Raw genomic sequence first — 6,000 nt, 5'->3', positions numbered from 1 at the left:
ACACCTTACAGAGATTAACAGGAATAAAAACTTATAATCAGAATAAAATAAATAATAAAGGCATCACAGAAACACAAATTAAAAACAGAATTCAGTCCAAAAACAAAAAATCAAAAACACAATGTGAAGAGAGAGCAGCGGCAGCTAAAGCACGCCAGCGTCCACTCTCCCTTCATGACAGCCATCTAGGACAAAGACTAAAGCGGCCTTTTCACGGGGCGACTTGACGCAAGAGTTAACCAGAGTTTAACATCATGGGAACCTCGTGCGATAACAGTACGGCATTCGTGGACCACCGTGGACCACCGTGGACCACCGTGGCGCTAACGGCAGGTAATCGTGTATCTTGGTCACTCGGGAGAAAATTCAAGAAAGTTTGAATTTCTCCAAGAGTGACTTGTACACTTGTGGTTGAGCATTGCAACATTATATGAACATAGTGGCCAGTGCGATATCCGTAATAACTCTTGCGGGTACGGTGGGAACTCCTGCGAACGGTGAACCCGGAAGCTGGACAGAGGGGACAGAAGGTGAGTAAAAATTGTCTTCTGTGGGATTGAATTTAAAAAATAAATAAAAATAAAGATTTGCATCCGCATATGGACATCAACTTATTCATGAGTTATGTTAATGAGATTCAAGAAAATAATTATAATCTTTAAAAGGGACTTTAAAAGGGACTTTACTGAAAGGTTACGCATTTTTATGGTCCGTGAGAAATTTTTCACATGTACTTCTTTGAGAGATACAGCTCGGAGTCCTCGCCGACTAGCGATCGATGCCTTTCCGAAGCCGGGTCCGGAACGCTACCAATCAATGTTCTCCAGAGACCCGTGTAAGGAGTGAACTGCACATGCTGGTTTAAACCGAAGACAGACACAAAACGCTGGAATAACTCAGCGAGTCAAGCAGCATCTCTGGAGAAAAATAGCTGATGTTTCGGGATGAGACACATCTTCAGACTCAATTCCGATTAGGACGTCTGAAGAAGGGTTCCGATTCGAATCGCCACCTATTCTTTTTCTCCAGAGATATCGAGACCCTTCTGATATGCTGCCTGTGGTCGATAAATTCGTAACCTTTCAGTAAAGTCCCTTTTAAAGTCCCTTTTAAAGATTATAGTCGAGGGAGAGGAGGGGGAGACAGATGGGGGTGTCTTCATTTACTGGCGGCGGGTGTCTGTCACTGAAACAGGCAGGTGAGGTTTCACATCCACCTTGTGTGTGCCTCTCTCTCTCTCTCCCTCCCTCTTACACAGGCTGAGAGACTCTGCCTCTGTGAGTGTACGTCTCTTTCTCCCCCTCTCCCACACACAGTAAGACCGAGGTACTGTGCTCAGTCCACCTGTGTCTCCCACATACACAGTAAAACATGTCTCCAAATGAGCCAATTCAACCAAGGGAGGATATTTATAGTGTGTGAAAAAAAAAGTTACATCATTTGTGTCACGTGTAGTTCACGATGTTCATTCAAGATTTAACGCGAAAGCTCGGGAGACGGACAAGTCACTCGCACAAATAACAGAAATGCCGAGTACCGTGGGAACTCTTTATATACCCCCCGTTATATCGTGCGAGACTCGTGCTGGACCACGCCCACTTCACTCTGGTGACATCTTGCGTCAACTCGCCCCGTGAAAAAGCCCCATAACAGGATTACCTCACAGACATAAAATCATCCCCCCACAATGGATACAACTGTGGGGGAAGGCACAATGTCCAGTCCCCAACCCCAAGTTCACCCAAAGTCAGGCCTATTGAGGCCACCGCAATTGCCTCTACGGAGGCCCGATGTTCCTGGCCGTTCTCACCGGGTGGTCTTGCCCCGGCGTCGAGAGAGTCCTCTCAGCGGCTGGGCCACCTGGAATGGCCGCTTCCTAGCTGGAGACCGCGGCTTCCGAAGCCGACAAGGCCGCGCCGGTTTGGAGCTCCCAGGCTCCCGATGTTGAAATCGGCGCCGCCCGCTCCGCTCCGCAGGCCCGCATCCCGGAGGAGTTGAAAACGGCGGTCTCAGCTCACCAGAGCTCCAGCGCGTCGATCCAGCGCGGCGACCCAGGCAAGGCATCGCCCGCTCCACTCCGCGATAGCGCTCCAGCGCTGTGCCGCCACCGAGGCCGAGGTGCTGGGCGGTCCCCGCCAGGAAACGGCGCTCCAAGCCCGCTGGTAGGCCACGAGGACGGGTCGACGGGCAGCCCGGAGAAAAAGCTGCCTCACCGACCAGGTAGGGACCTAGAAGTAAAATTGCCCCCTACCCTCCACATTAAAAAGTCAATTTCTCCTACAGACGAAACACAGGACTTACTAAAAACTTTTTTTAAAAGCGAATTAAACGGACGGATGCTGGTTAGCAGCCGTTCCCCAAGATGGCTCCTCCTCTAGTATAGGAGCAAAGAGGTCTTTCTACAGTTGTACAGGGCCCTAGTGAGACCACACCTGGAGTATGCGTGCAGTTTTGGTCACCAAATTTGAGGAAGGACATTCTTACTATTGAGGGAGTGCAGAGTAGGTTCACAAGGTTAATTCCCGGGATGGCGGGACACTCATATGTTGAGAGAATGGAGAGGCTGGGCTTGTATACTCTGGAATTTAGAAGGATGAGAGGAGATCTTATTGAAACATATAAGATTATTAAGGGTTTGGACATGCTAGAGGCAGAAAACATGTTCCCGATGTTGGGGGAGTCCAGAACCAGGGGCCACACTTTAAGAATAAGTGGTAAGCCATTTAGAACGCAGATGAGGAAACACTTTTTCACACAATGAGTTGTGAGTCCGTGGAATTCTCTGCCTCAGAGGCTGGTGGAGGCCAGTTCTCTGGATACTTTCAAGAGAGAGCTAGATAGGGCTCTTGAAGAATCACTACCCCGTTCTTGCTTTCTCCCTATATCCCTTGATTCCATTAGCCATGCTTACGTTATTCACTCTCCCTCTTTGTGCTACAAATGGAAGTTTGAGGCATCACACAACAATTCAATATCAATGAGGTTTCTTCGATGATTGGAACTGTGAAATTGTGGTCAGTGCCTCAAATAAGTAAGTAGGTAAGTAAGTTTATTGGCCAAGTATTCACATACAAGGAATTTGCCTTGGTGCTCCGCCCACAAGTAACAACATGACATACAGTGACAGTTACGAATGACTCAGAAAACACTAAACATTACTAATAATAAAACATTATTGATGAAACACCATTGATCAAGCATGTGAACCAAAAAAATACCAGATCAATGGGAGGCTACAGATTTTTGGCTGTTGAGTAGAGCAACTACTCGTGGATAAAAACTGTTTTTATGTCTGCTTTGACAGTCTGGAGTCGCCTTCCAGAGGGAAGTGATTCAAAGAGTTTGTGGCCAGGGTGAGAGGGGTCAGAGATGATCTTGCCCGCTCGCTTCCTGGCCCTTGCAGTGTACAGTTCATCGATGGAGGGAAGGTTGCAGCCAATAATCTTCTCTGCTAGTTGGACGATTCACTGCAGCCTCCAGGTGTCGTGTTGGTGGCTGAGCCAAACCAGACCATGTTGGAGAAGGTGAGAACAGACTCTACGATGGCCGTGTAGAATTGGACCATCATTGCCTGTGGCAGATTGTGCTTCCTCAGCTGCCGCAGGAAGTACATTCTCTGTTGTGCCTTTTTGACTGTGGAGTCGATGGTAGCCCCCCACTTAAGGTCCTTGGAGATGATGGTTCCCAGGAACTTAAAAGACTCCACAGATGTGACTATGGTGTTGTTGATGGTGAGTGGGGTGAAGGGAGGGGGGGCTCTCCTAAAGTCTACAATCAGTTCCACTGTCTTAAGAGCATTCGGCTCTAGGTTGTTGCTCAGGGAACAATGACATCCATACATGGTTGAAATAAAGGACCGAATAAAATTATTAAAGATAATATTTTTTTGTTTTTCTGTAATATTCAGCATGTTGATTCACTGTTTAATGCAGCCATCCCCAAAAGCACAATGTTTTAGACATTCAACAGGACAATCCCCTCAAGTAATATGAATATTTGATATAAAATAAATTGCTCTATTAGCTTAAGATGAGCATTATCAACAATAACCTTGCTTTTTGTTACCAACCAGTATTATACATTATGCATAACATATAATAATTTTATAAAACTTCACAAATTCAAAGTAATGGCCTGGCAGGCAGTTAAGGTGGAGGGAATTAAAATTACAGCATTTTGTAACTTACTGATATAATACTTACCCAATACTTTAGGTGCCGTGTTTTTGCCAATTAGCATAAATATCAATCCAAACGTATCTCGTCAAAAAACATGCTGGGATAGCTTTGAAAACATGGTTGTTCAGGGAATGTCGAACAACAAGCATTCTTCAGAATAATGCAACCGATTTTCTGAGGTAACATAAATTCATAAGTGATCGGAGCAGAATTAGACCATTCGGCCCATCAAGTCTACTCCACCATTCGATCACGGCTGAGCTATCTCTCCATCCTAACCCCATTCTCTTGCCTTCTTCCCATAATGCCTGACACCCGTACTAATCAAGAATCTATCTATCTATCCCTTAAAAATATCCATTGACTTGGCAACGTGGTAACATTCTCAATAGTGTTGCTCAGAGAACAATGGCATCCATACATGGTTGAAGCAGTGATCCCTGGGACATGACCAACTACAATTGCAAGTACCCAGATGAGTTTCTGATCCAGTGCAACCAAGAAATGGTTGCAATCACAATCCATTCCAAATATATATTTTATTACTCATAATGCAGAAATACATAGGACTAAGTACAGATTTTTTGCCTAATATTCCCCAATAAGCTTGACATCAAAGAGCATTGTATTGTGCACTCCCTTTTCATTTATTGTTGCAGGATGTTGGTGTCAGTAGTAAGATCAATATTCATTTCCCATCGTTAACTAGACTTGAGAGGTCGGTAGGTGAAGCACATTCTTTGCCTTCTGCTGATTATGGGGATAGATTAGATTAGATTAGATTTCCTTTATTGTCATTCAGACCTTTCGGTCTGAACGAAATGCTGTTGCCTGCAGCCATACATGTAATAATAACAACACACAATAAACACAAATTAACATCCACCACAGTGAGTTCACCAAACACCTCCTCACTGTGATGGAGGCAAAAGTCTTAGAGTTACTGTCTCTTCCCACCTCTTCTCCCTCTGCGCCGAGGCGATACCCCACTGGGCGATGGTATCAGTCCCGCGGTTCAAGCTCCGCGGCCTGGGGGTGGTCGAAGCTGCCGCCCTCCAGTCCAGCGGACGCAGCTGTTGCAACGGGAGCTCCGGAAAACAGGCACCAGCCTGTGACCTGCGAGCTCCTGACATTGTCATCCACTGGCCCGCGGCCGAGCCCCAGATCCAGGTCGCCGCCGCCAGAACGCCGCCTCAGCCGCCGGAGCACCGTCTCCGCCCCGCACCGGGCCGCACCCACGGCAGTGTCTCAGCCCCGTACCGGGCTGCCCCACGGGAGCGCCTTCCAGCCGGGAGCCGGTCTGCCCTCACCGGAGCACCTTCCAGCCGGTAGCCAGGCCACCCACACGGCAGCGTCTCAGCCCCGCACCGGGCTGCCCCCACGGGAGCGCCTTCCAGCCAGGACCCAGGCCGCTCACACGGGAGCGCCTTCCAGCCGGTAGCCGTGCCGCCCGCATGGGAGTGTCTCAGCCCCGCGCCGTCCGCCCTCACCGGAGCGCCGAGTCGTGCCGCTGCCCGGACGTCGCCACAGCTCGAAGACGGCCAGCCTCGCGTTGGTGAGTCCTGGCTGGCTCTACCTCCGGACCCTCGAGGTTGCAGGTTGGAGGCCGCCAGCTCCGCCATTAGGCCTCAGCGCAGACAGGGGAAGAGAAGGGGGATACGACATAAAAGTCGCATTCCCCCGAAGGGAGAGACAGAAAGCCCTGTTTCACCCCCCCCCACACACATAACACCACCTAATAACCAAAAAATGTACTAAACTAGACAAAAAAAACAACACAAAAAAGTAAAAACAGACAGACTGCAGGCAAGCCGCAGCCGTA

Source organism: Amblyraja radiata, chromosome 4 (genome assembly GCF_010909765.2).
Source record: "Amblyraja radiata isolate CabotCenter1 chromosome 4, sAmbRad1.1.pri, whole genome shotgun sequence".
Taxonomy (NCBI): domain Eukaryota; kingdom Metazoa; phylum Chordata; class Chondrichthyes; order Rajiformes; family Rajidae; genus Amblyraja; species Amblyraja radiata.
Note: the sequence above shows the minus strand (reverse complement) of the source record.